This window comes from Amphiura filiformis, chromosome 9 (genome assembly GCF_039555335.1).
Source record: "Amphiura filiformis chromosome 9, Afil_fr2py, whole genome shotgun sequence".
NCBI lineage: Eukaryota > Metazoa > Echinodermata > Ophiuroidea > Amphilepidida > Amphiuridae > Amphiura > Amphiura filiformis.
This window is the reverse complement of record NC_092636.1, coordinates 23,484,605-23,496,823: the sequence shown is the minus strand read 5'-3', so window position 1 is coordinate 23,496,823 and position 12,219 is coordinate 23,484,605. Positions and strand designations below refer to the sequence as shown.

The 12,219-nt window shown below is 33.0% G+C and overlaps 1 protein-coding gene across 1 annotated transcript in view; it reads left to right on the top strand.

Annotated features, from left to right (window-relative positions):
• The window catches only part of LOC140160766 (SPRY domain-containing SOCS box protein 1-like), a 71,520-nt gene that overhangs the window by 38,227 nt on the left and 21,074 nt on the right, over positions 1-12,219 (top strand).

The following is a 12,219-nucleotide window of genomic DNA, read 5'->3' as shown; positions in this document are numbered from 1 at the left end:
TTTTAAGTGATTCGAATGTACATTCATGAGCTAGCTACGCAAAATGATGACATTTAAATCGTAGCGTTATGTCATTTTCAAAAACTACTTTGCATTTTCCTTAAATCAGTAGAAGAGATTTTTAATTTGGTTGCATTTGCAGTGGCAGATGCTTTTCCCACTGGGAAAAAAAGAGAGAAATTTTAAGACAATTTTAAGTAATTGCAATTTCCAAGAGAGGTAGTGTTATTTTATGAGATGTAAAAAACAGGATCTGGTGAAGTTGTGTATACAGTACATTAAACTCAAATAACCTTCCTACAACTTCCGCACTGTCATCATACAGCGACTCTGATAGTTAAGTATTATAAATGATAGTTGGGAATCACCACAAGCCCCATTAACATTTAATAGATTTGGACATTTTCTCAAAAAATAAAAGTGAATAGTTTTGTGCACAATATCCAGGAGTTGAAAGTACTGCACTCATAAAGTATAGGCCAAACATGTAATGAAATGAGAGGTATTTCTCATCATGTTGAATGTTGATGTATTTAAGAACCACAAGACCTGTTTAGCTGAAAGTGTGTTACTTTTTCTTTTTTAATGCCAAGGCTAATATAAGCAATTAAGCATTAACCATGTTCAGGAGTTATCTATAGTTCTAGTTAAAAGGCTCATAGGTTCATGCCAAGGTTTAGCTATTAACTTCCCTCTTGATGTTCTGCAAATTCTGATATGAAGCTACCCCGGGGAAGCTACATACATGTATAGGCCTACATGTGCTGGTAATGGTAGCACATTCCAAATGCCTGCAGAGTTTGGAAGAAATGATCACTACTATTAACATGATTAAGTGATCATCTTTTGTTAAAAGATCCCAAAATCCTACCAGTAACTGGTTCACATCACTTTAAGGCCATTTCTACCAAAATTGGGGCAAATTGACATTTTTACCCTTGTGCAACTAAAATTTTGAAATTTTGCCTGAAAATTGTGTTTTTGTAGAATATCTCCACAATGATAAATCTATCGTAGAGAGCTCAAACTGTACATATTTTTTCAATCCTTGTGATCAGATGGGGGTAATTTGGTATAAAACACATATGTTTCAACAGGATTTGAGCATTTTCAATTATTTACCTGTCTATGACATTTTGTAACCTTTAGGGGTCACCAGGGGTCAAATCCAAAATGCTACATGTCTGAAAATAAACTTTGGACTAGTATTGCATTTGTGAAAATTATCAGTATTTATGAAAAAAGTTTCAGGAATATTAAAACAGTTTTGGCAGGAGTTTGATCCTAATCAAGAGCACCACATTATAACACATGTTTAAATGTGCATTTGAGCATATCTAAGTTGAGGTCATATGGTTAAGGTCATATATGGCTAGCAAGGGCAGGTCAATAACCATACAAGAGGTCACTCAGGTCCACACTATTCAGTTGGTAATTCCTTAATTGTGTAGTGCACTAAAAACACAAATCTCAAATCAATTAAAAATTCAATTGATATTTATTTGCATAGAAAACTTGATATTAAATTATTTTGCTCAGTTTTTGTTGTCAGCAGAACGCTATTTAGGGGCCTAATTGATAGCATGAACATTTAATATTATTTTATATGTATAGAATGCCCTTAAAATACTATCTTGAATCAATTGAAATGGCAATTTATATTTTGCTCGCATAAAAACTAATAATTTCTAAAGATTTTTTTTACCTGTAGGCATTTTATTGTCAAACTAATGATACTGGTTGCATTGAGTGTGTGTACTCAATAATTAATATATTCTGTACTCAGTAGTCAGTACTACAGTAGTCACCAGAGTACAACGGCCCTCTTTGCAGTTCCGATGAAGTTCACAAAACTATTCAATTATTCATTCTTTTTTTTTTTTAATTAAAAAACAAAACAAATTGGGTAATAAAAATTAGAGCATATTATCTGTGATCATATTATAATAATTCCCTTTCATACAGATCTATAAATAGGTCTGTCTGTTAAAACAAAGTTCTCATTTAATTTGAGATACAATGGACTCTTAATTTGACCTTATAAACAGGATACAGAATCCTATTGAAAGTACAAGCTGTACCCTTCTTATGACATTGAGATCAGGGTCAAAATGTAATCCATGATGATCATCATCATCCAAAATATTGCTTCTGAAAAGGCTGGGTTTGAAAATAGATCACTGATGAACCCAAATAGCATCATGCCTTATGCCACAGTTTAATGACATCCAACTAACAACTGAACATTCAAACGTTAGGCCTAAAATAAATTGTTAAAGTTAATAAATAATAAAGTTATAAAAAATAAATAAAAATAAATAAATTTTAAAAAAAGGAGAAAAAAAGTTCCAAAGCCTTTATCAAACGAAATTTATGTTGCGCCATATTTACGCCAATCAAACAATTTTTTAGGCCTTATCAAGCCTTGAAATAAGCAGACTGGAACCAGGAGAAATTTGTTTTTGAACATTGCTCCTGGTTCACTGGGGTTTTACAACAACCAGGAGCAATTTCTGAAGAAACAGGAGCAATTTACAAATAGTAATCCTTTTCTGCATATACCGGTAATACCAGCACTACTGCATCAAGTGCAAAACTGTAACCAGGAGCAATTTGTTCTAGAAAATTGCTCCTGGTTCATGTGAATTGTACAAGGACCAGGAGCAATTGGTGGCTTTACGAAAGCAAATTTGCTCCCCGCGCCCACTTATTTCGAGGCTTGGGCCTTATTCTCTGAAACTGTGACTCCTGAGAGATGAGCATGTTTGAGTCAATGTCTTGGGGAAGGTCTTCGTATTGATTCATGTGTAATTTCTGTCAGATATTCCATAATAATATGGCCTTGGATCAATTTCAATCCCCCATTTATCCCCTATTTTGTGATGGTATTGATCAAGTAAGATGTCAACCTTGTAAGGGATAACTTGTTGTCTGTCGGTAACCTTGTCGAAAAATATCAATGAAAAGATCTTTAGGAACTGAAGAGCGGGGTCTTGATAGGTTTGAGCTGAGTGTGTGGGAATTTGTAGCAGGGAGTCTGAAAACTGAACCCCATTATACATAATTTTACCGCCCCCCCCCCAAAAAAAAAATTTCGAACATTTTGGTACAGATTCCAGATGTGATAAGTCCCCGCACTTTGTTAAAAAATCATGTAAAATCAGCCGCTTTTTGGGCAATTTTAGCCATCAAGCCCCCTGCATAACTAAGTCCCTCTGAGCCCCCTGCAGGAACAGATCCTGGACATGCCGGTGGTATAACATATTTTTAAATATCTCATCTGAAATCTGCACAAACTTTGTACTGACTAAATATTTCACTACAGGACTGTGGTCCATGAATTACCTTGTAGCATCCAACAATGCAACACCATGATTGGGAGGAATTATGGTAAAAAAACACTTCATATTACAGTATACATGTAACAATATTCATGCAAGAGATCAATTATCATAATAAAAGAAAGAAAAATTGAATAAGAATCATTCAATGCAGTGATTTTATATATTAAATGCCCCAGAATGGTATTAGATAATCCATTCCATTGTTGAGCACTAAAAATAGCACTCATGTGCTATGAATGACATATGTATCAGCTAAATGCAAACAGGCTATTGCAGTTGAGATCCAAATTCCCCCTGTTTTTAAAAAGATATTGGAAATGTCTTCCACAGAGGGAGTATGAATTTCAAATGGAAAAGCATATTAACCAACTCTTATTTGACACTTAATACCCTCCCTCTGTGGAAGATTCAGCCTCTTTCTCAGAGGGTGTATGAAATTCAAATGGAGTTGCCTAATTTGCCCATTCCATTTGAAATTCATACTTCCCCTGTGGACAATTTTACCAAAATCTTTCACAGGGGGAGTGTGGATTTCAACTGTGATAGTCCATTTGCATTTAGCTGATACATGTCATTGTGAATTTTATATGGAATGGCCCAATGAGGCAGTATGTTTATTTTATCATCATCCCTCCTTTGTTGGAGAGAATTGATCTTCAATCCTTCCATTCACCATCTGCTGCAAACTATTTTTAGCAGGAATAAACTCCAACTTAACTCTCATTGTTCAATTGTTCTGTATAGCTCTCTGTGAATGGCTGTTTATTGACCAAGAATTTTCTAAACATAGATTGGTGTTGGTTTGAAGAGGTTAAAAAGCAGCAGGCAAATTTTTGTGATAAAATCTCTTATTGAGTTCAGGGTTTTGTGTTCAATGTATGTAGTTTCTGTGGGAAGCTGTACAGATGTGGACTAAAAGACTTTTGGACAACACAACTTTTTGAACCTCTGTAGGACCAAAAGCCATTTTGAGTGAGCTATCTATAGAACTTTGGAAAGGAAAATGAATTATGAGAATTGTAAGTAAGAAATAGTAAGGTAACCATTTAAATACGCAAACTGTAACATTTGAGTAGAATATTAAATTTAGTTTGTTGATTTCGGAGACAAATTTAAGTGAAATGTAGAAACCATTGAAATTGCTAATAATTAGTTTTGGTACTAACGCATGCATGTAACCATCGTCGGTATTTGTATACTTTGATCAGCTCGTAATCAGCAGACCTTATAATATCGCAGATTAATAGCAAAATATTTTCTTTTGAAAATTTCTAGTGACATCATGTCAGAAGCATCGCGAATCAGTAATTCAAGTCCTATACTTTGTCTATTTTCTTTAACACTTAAAATAGGGAACAGACATGTCAACTAATAAATAGCACTCTTATTGGGTCTGCTTTTCGGTGTAGTGGTAAAAGCCTAACATTTCCCGTCGATTACAAGCTCATCAAACTATTATATAAAAGAACAGGCAAAAACCCAGTGATACTGATAGGCTAATTTTTAAAACAAAAATGTAATTTTTTTTTCCATCAGTTTCTTCAGCAAATATTTTCCCTAGAGTAAGTCTCACTCACCCCCCCCCCTCCCCCCAGCCCCTCATAGGCTCTCCAAATATTGAACTGGAAGTGGTTAAAATTATTAACAGGTTTATTTTCAGCAGGATAGGCTAAATCCACACAAATCTGAATGACAACTCTTTTTGTAGCCACATTGTTAAAAATATTTTACCAGACAAATAAAGAATTATATATGTGTTTTGTTTGTTTGAAAATGTACTGTTTGTGGTTTTTGTATCAAAAGGAATTGCAATTCGCAGGTGTTCTGCTGGGGTTGGCATTGTTATCACAGCTTTCAGAAAATGTTGAATGTTTGTTTTTAAGTACTTTGTCAGTTTAAATCATTTAACTTAGATTGTAATCTTAAAATTATTTTCATTTCTGCAATAATGCATATTAAGTTTTAGTCAAAAATAGAATTTCCTCAAATTTATATATTTTGTTGAATTTAAGAGGGAATATGGTTACGATAAAGATTTGGCTTGATAGCATACAATGTGGGAGTAGCAAGTGATGTTAGATATATGTGACAAGTCCTTACAAGATTTTTTTCCCTGATTATTCCCTTTAAATACTGAGTATTGTTATTATCAGTTTCTTTTGATATGAACTTGAACTTGATACACTGCTTTTAATTATTAGGTCAAATCTAGTTCAGGAAGATACAAATACTGTAAAAGTGGAAATTTTCATGCTACATTTATTTTCACATTTTTCGTGTTCCAAGCTGCTGCCACGAAAATAACAACATGCAAATATATTTCTTTAGTGTATAGGTCAATGTAAGGAAACTTGGAATTGTGAATTTAAAAACAAGGGAAACAATTTATAATTGGTAAAGCGTGAAAAATTAATTGTGCAAAAATTTCAACTTATACAGTAAATGTAGTTGCTTTCCAAAAAGACCAACATTTTGTGCTACACTCATTTTTGTGCTTTTCGCAGTCTTCTTTAATAGCTTACATGTACCTGAAATTAAAAACGGATTAAAAAGTTCATTTAGTGTACAAGCCAAGCCTATGACTATGTAGAAAACATGAAATTAGCCACATTTAAAAGAAGCAAAAAATTTTGACATCGCTGTTGGGTTAAAAATTTATATCATGTAAAAATTGGCACTTTGCAGTATTATCAGGACATCTACCTACATAAGAATAGAGCCTATGATGATCAGGACTCACGTCATTCTAACGGTGAATAATTCATTTCAAACCAGCTGATTTTACGTTGACAAACGATTACACACACAGCTATGATGACAAGTCTCCGGTCTGAAGCCAGTGTGACAGATTGCCCAGTGACTAACCCTCACCATGAATACATAGTGGGATGGACCATGTGGATAGGCAGTTTCGTAAGATACGCTCCAGCGTAGTATTGGGTGGGTGGGTAGCACACCAGCTAGTATGACTAGACTCTTAGATGCTTTACTTGATACGGTAAATATAGAACTATGATTTCATTAGGTGAGAATTCAGTCAGGGTTTGTCATCTTGTATGTATCACAATTTGTAATGCGTGGTTTATTAATTTACTCAGTTGACTGTGACCTTGATTAATTAATGGGGGTTTTCTTTATTTTGTTGTATTTATTTATCATTTATTCCATATTTTATTGAATATTGCAAGTCACTTCCTTTTTGTGTTGATAAATATTGTCATAAATATAATTTTATATATTTTTCATAAATAGCAGTAATTTTCAGATACAGGTATTGATATTTTAATGAGTGATTTTTAGTAAGTTTTTACAATTGTACATTAAAATATTTTAAGTTGTAATTTTCTAGCAATTGATATAGCATAGCAATTTTCAAATGCTTTTACTTTCAAATTTTCTTATTAATTAATCATTGTGTAACACTACAATGTAAGTAATCATGTTCACATATGTCTGCTAATGAAGCTGATAAAAGTAATTAATGAATCCACACACCAACTTATGGCATTGTTTTTGACACAAAATACAAACAAAATGTAAAACTATTTGTGAAATGGTCAGAATCAACTGAAATTTTGGGAGTAAGCTTTTTCATGGATATCTACTGAAAAATGTCATAAAAGGAGGATGCTAGGATCATGAAATCCTCCTTTAATGCAAGAATTCAAGATAATTGTACAAAAAAGCGATTCATCTTTTAAAGATCATCATCAAATTGTAAGAAAAAATGAATTCATGTACATTAATGTGATAAGCCTTTGAGGAAAGGTGTAACAGTAGCACTTGGGTGGCTCATCATGATTCATAATTTTGGTTTTAATGATTATTGAATATGGCTCATGAATATGTAGTTTATGATTGAATGTGATGTGTCTATGAGGGCAATAATTCTTATGTGGTCAACTTGTGGCTTTCTCTTGGAAGAACTGAATGGGGAAGTGAAAAGAGTTTTTACAAAACATGAAAAAACAGTGAATCATAGGGTCAAGCCTGGTCAAAATGAGGTCAATATTGAGTTACTAAGCTATTACAAAGTGATCTATTTTTGTGGTGTCATTCTTGGTATGGCCAATGAAAGTCAATTCATTGTTTCCCGTTACACAATTTTTCATGGCTGTGTAGGTGACCATTTCATTTTCCATTATTCATTATTTTATACCATTTCATTATTGCATCTGTTACAGGTGTAAACCAATAACTACCCATGTATACATGTGATAAATCACAGTTTGTAGTTTACAGATGTAGTTTACAACCACATGAAGGTGATTGTACAACTATTATCAAAAGTTTCTCAATATTTTTTACGGGATGAGATCAGAGCAAATCAAAAAGTGCGGGACAAAGAATTGAGTAGGTATTCATTATAAATTCATTATTAACCATATAACATGCTCCTACTGCAAAGAAAATCCCTGAAAATCAACAGAAAGAGATTTATGATATTTTAAAACCACAATTATTTATTGGTATGTTAAAGTTTGTTAGAAATAAACATTTTATTCAAAATAATGAAATATTTGGCCAGCAATTGCTTTTGAGCGGAGTAGGGTAACGGGAAACAAGGAATCGACTTTCATTAGCCTATAATTGGTGTGTGATGTGAGGTACTACTACCATGACTACCATGACTACTAGTTATTAAATCAGTATCTTGCAGAAAGGACACATTCACAAACAGTCCTGATGGATGAAGTGATTGGATGTCAATAATTATGCCTAAATGAAATGTGATTCACTTGTATGGGTCATTGGGGCCAATATCATTGAACAGGAAGTGTATTGTTAGAAACATTTTGAACTTTGATGTGACTTTTCAACTATACAAATCTGTGAAATGACATCATACAGTGTACCCCCAAAATAGTCCTTTCAAATTGAGTGTATTATGGTGAACATATGCCTTTCAAATTCAGCTAAATTCACACCGAGTCACCTCATCAAAATGTTAACCACATAGGCCTAATATGTTAACCATATAGGCCTAAAACTTACTTGGTGTCATGTGAATATTGTACTTCAATATTTTGAAAGCTTTTGAAGGGCAGTTGGCTATTTTTGTAATAATATAATAGATTGCCAATGTAGCTTTTTCCTATAATTAATAATTACTTAGTTAATCATGCTTAATGACCATGTAAAAAATAACCTCATGGAGCTTGAGAAAAAATAAGGTCTTCAACAGTGTCTATTTTTGAAAGACAAGTTACAAGGTCCAATGAAAATAATAGGCCTGTAATAATAAGCCTGTGTGCCTATCCAGATTGCTATAGAAGGTAGGAGCTTACATTACCATTTGTTGTTTTTTTGTGTCAGTTAGTTAAATTGTGGACACCACTACATTTGTAAACCTTTTATACCATTTCTTTAATGTTAGCCGACTTACATGTAGAGAATAAAAAGCAATTTGTGTTTGGTATTTACAAAACACACTGACATAGCTGGCAATAGCTGACACATAGCTGGCATTTTCTCTGTGGTATATCTCAAAATACACAATTTTATGCAAAGAATGGACAATATTGTAATCAATTTTATGCAAAGAATGAACAATATTGTAATCAAGACCCACAGAATGAGTACTAATGTTCTACTCAAAATTCAGTGTTCAGTAGGGTCAATATTTTGGCACACATTAAAAATAACCACATCCCAGAATATGTATCTAGGGTGAGGCCAGGCTAGAAACCCACAGCCTACACATAATAACAATACACAGGACATTAGATTTTAAACTATGAAGGAAAGGAGGACACATACACCATAATTTATTCAATTTTGGTCATAATGATCTGTATTTTTAGAATTTTATCAGCATTATTTTTTTTTTTCAATTAGGTTCAATTTGTCAGATTCAATTGATTAATTGATTGATTGATTGATTGATTGATTGATTGATTGATTGATTAATTTATTGATCGATTGATTGATAGATAGGCTTATTGTGAATTGTGCAAGTGTTTTTATTTGACATAGAAATTTTATGCAGAAACTTTAGGAAGATCATAGATTTCACTAGTTTCAGACCAGATATCTACATGTAGTTTGATGTAGGCCGGCCTACTATATACCCAAGTTCGAGCAATTATTCTTTCATCAAAACATTTCTAAGAAAACAACAGAAGCTATACCCCTATATGGCATAAAGTTCTATAATGATATGCCAAACAAAAAATAGTCTTGTTTTGTTTATTTATTCAATTTTGGGGGAAAAATACAGACCTTATGTTAAAAGCCTAATAAATTATAGTGCACAGAATCATACATACATTGGTGTCATCTTGTCACGTTATTTTCATCTCAATATAACGCATCACCCCATGTAATGTTATCGTCTGTGTTTTAAGAAATCAAATATGTTTTAACATTTGCTTTGAATGTACGTAAGCTTACGTAGCCATCTCAAAGTCCACAGAGAATACGTATGTGTAGGTTTGTACATATGTATGTATCTGTTTCATCTAAACTCCTGAATGAACTGGAATTCTTAATTTGAAATCAAGCCAATTACAACAAAACCAATGGGCTCACTTTTGAATACTTGGGAGGAAGTCCTTTCAAACAAAAATGTATTCGTTGTTGAAACTGAAATGTATGAATAACTGGCATAGCATACAGAGGTTCCTATATTGCATGCATAACAATTCTTGATTTGAGTCATCAACCTGGTTTTGTTGGGGTTTGGGTAATCTCTCTTTTGGTGTTTCTTGAAGCGTTTTTCCCTAATGGTCACTAATCGTGGATAAATATAGGTATGGATTGGGTATATAATACCAGATATTGTTGAAAGTTTTTTCACTCAGGAAAATATTGCCATGGATATTCATTTTAATAGTCAAGAGCTGGGCATGGAGATGACAAGAGTCTCGACAGTTCCTATGTGTTGAACTAGCAAAAGAAATAAACTAATGTTCTGCTATGCTTGCACCTAGTTCCAATGTTGTGAAACACAAGTCAATACAAGTCGACAGGGACGCAACCGTTTGGCGAATTTACAATTTTATGTGAGTTACTTGGAAAGTGCAGAATTGAGAGTTATTAGGGAGGTTTCGTTGAATTTACAATTTTGTATATAAAATTACTTGGAAAGTGCTTCTGAGAGAGTGTGAGAGTACTATACAAATATTTGCTAGTCATCTCTATTCAGACACTGTAGTATTTTATTACATAAAATTCAAATATTTATTATAAATGTATAAATATCCTTAGCAAGAATTGTAGAAAGAGTGAGGAAAACTCACTTATATTGGGTATTTTTCCAGGTAACATATTTTTGGCACGCTCATACACAGAAATGCCATAGCTTTTCAACAATAAAACAAACAATGTACATTGAACACATAAATATTGTGGTAAGTTTTGATTTCATTAGATTTTCTGCAAAATGATTTAAAGGGGCATTTTGTGATCCACAGCCTCATCCCCCCACTTTTCTCAAAAATTATTTTTATACCACTGGAAACCTGGTTATATAATGTTTATGTACAAAAAAATTCTTACAGATTAATTTGTTTAGCAAAAATATCGTCAAATTTTGGGGATAAGCTTTTTACCGAAAAATGTCATAAACAGATGATGCTAGGAGTGTGCAATACTCCTTTAAATACTTTACAATGTAGTATACCTGTGCATGTACATTTTATCAAATTAATAAAATTTTATGAACCTATTCTTGGTAATGCAGTGCTGGCTGAAATTACAGAATGACCAGTAATGACATCATTACAAATGTGTGTTATTATTATGAATGAATCAGCAACACAGACAAATCAATAGATATGCAAAAGTATGTCAGATATGTTTTTATTCTGTTGGGATTGGTATACTATCTACATCATTGAGTGGGAGCTAATTCATACAAGTTTATAAAGGTGTGCCAAACAGGCCCGCTTTACTAGCTGTTTATTAATTATGAAACCTCAGATTGGAAATAATCAAGCAGATATCCTTCATCATGTTATGAGTTGTAGTTTGTACTAGATGGGATACTAATGTTGATAATATTGTACTGATTCTAATTTAGCCCACCCCATTTTTAGGTGAACATTTTTCAAAATTGGAGGGTGGGGTGGAACTACGCTCTAATTTAATAATTTTTTTCCAGTTTTGGAGTGTCCCTGGACCTACAGCTAAATGCTATAGGATCATACCGACTCAAGTATAGTCCCACCCCCGTCCCCCATTTTTAGGTGAAAAATAGTCAACATTGGGGGGGGGGAGGAACTATCTGCATTTATTTATTTGTTTGTTTGGAGTATCCCTGGACCTACAGCTAAATGCTTGGATCATTTATGGTTGACTTGAAAAAAAAATTGTGTTTTAAATATGCAAAGTGATCATTTGTGTTCATGTCATACTCTATTAATGATTTCAAAATGGATACAACTTCAATGTGGAACTATTATTATACTCGCCTCAGTACGGCATAATGATTCACACAAATACTCAGTTAAAAGCGGGCAAAAGTTGTAATTGATTTCAGCAGGGATCCCTGATTTCAGTAAAGTTGTAATTGTATTACAACACAAGTTTTAGTCCTAACTTTTGATTTACATTCACAATTTTGTGTTTTTGTACATGACCTATAAAAGAAATAATATTTGCACGTGTGTGGTCGCTGTGTTGATAGATAACAAATTTCTTTTCTTTTTTTTTAATCAAAATTTTGAGAGAACAATTATTTGCCATGCACAAACAAAAGGATGCACATTTATTTGCCATTGCATCTATTTATCTATTTGCGGTAATATTGTTTATGATCACTGCTACATTAAAGGCCCATTCTGTGATCCCAGCGAAGTATAAGAAAATTGAAATTGTGTAAGTTAAAGTCATTAAAATTGATATTACTGTAGGTATTTTTATAATGAAAAAT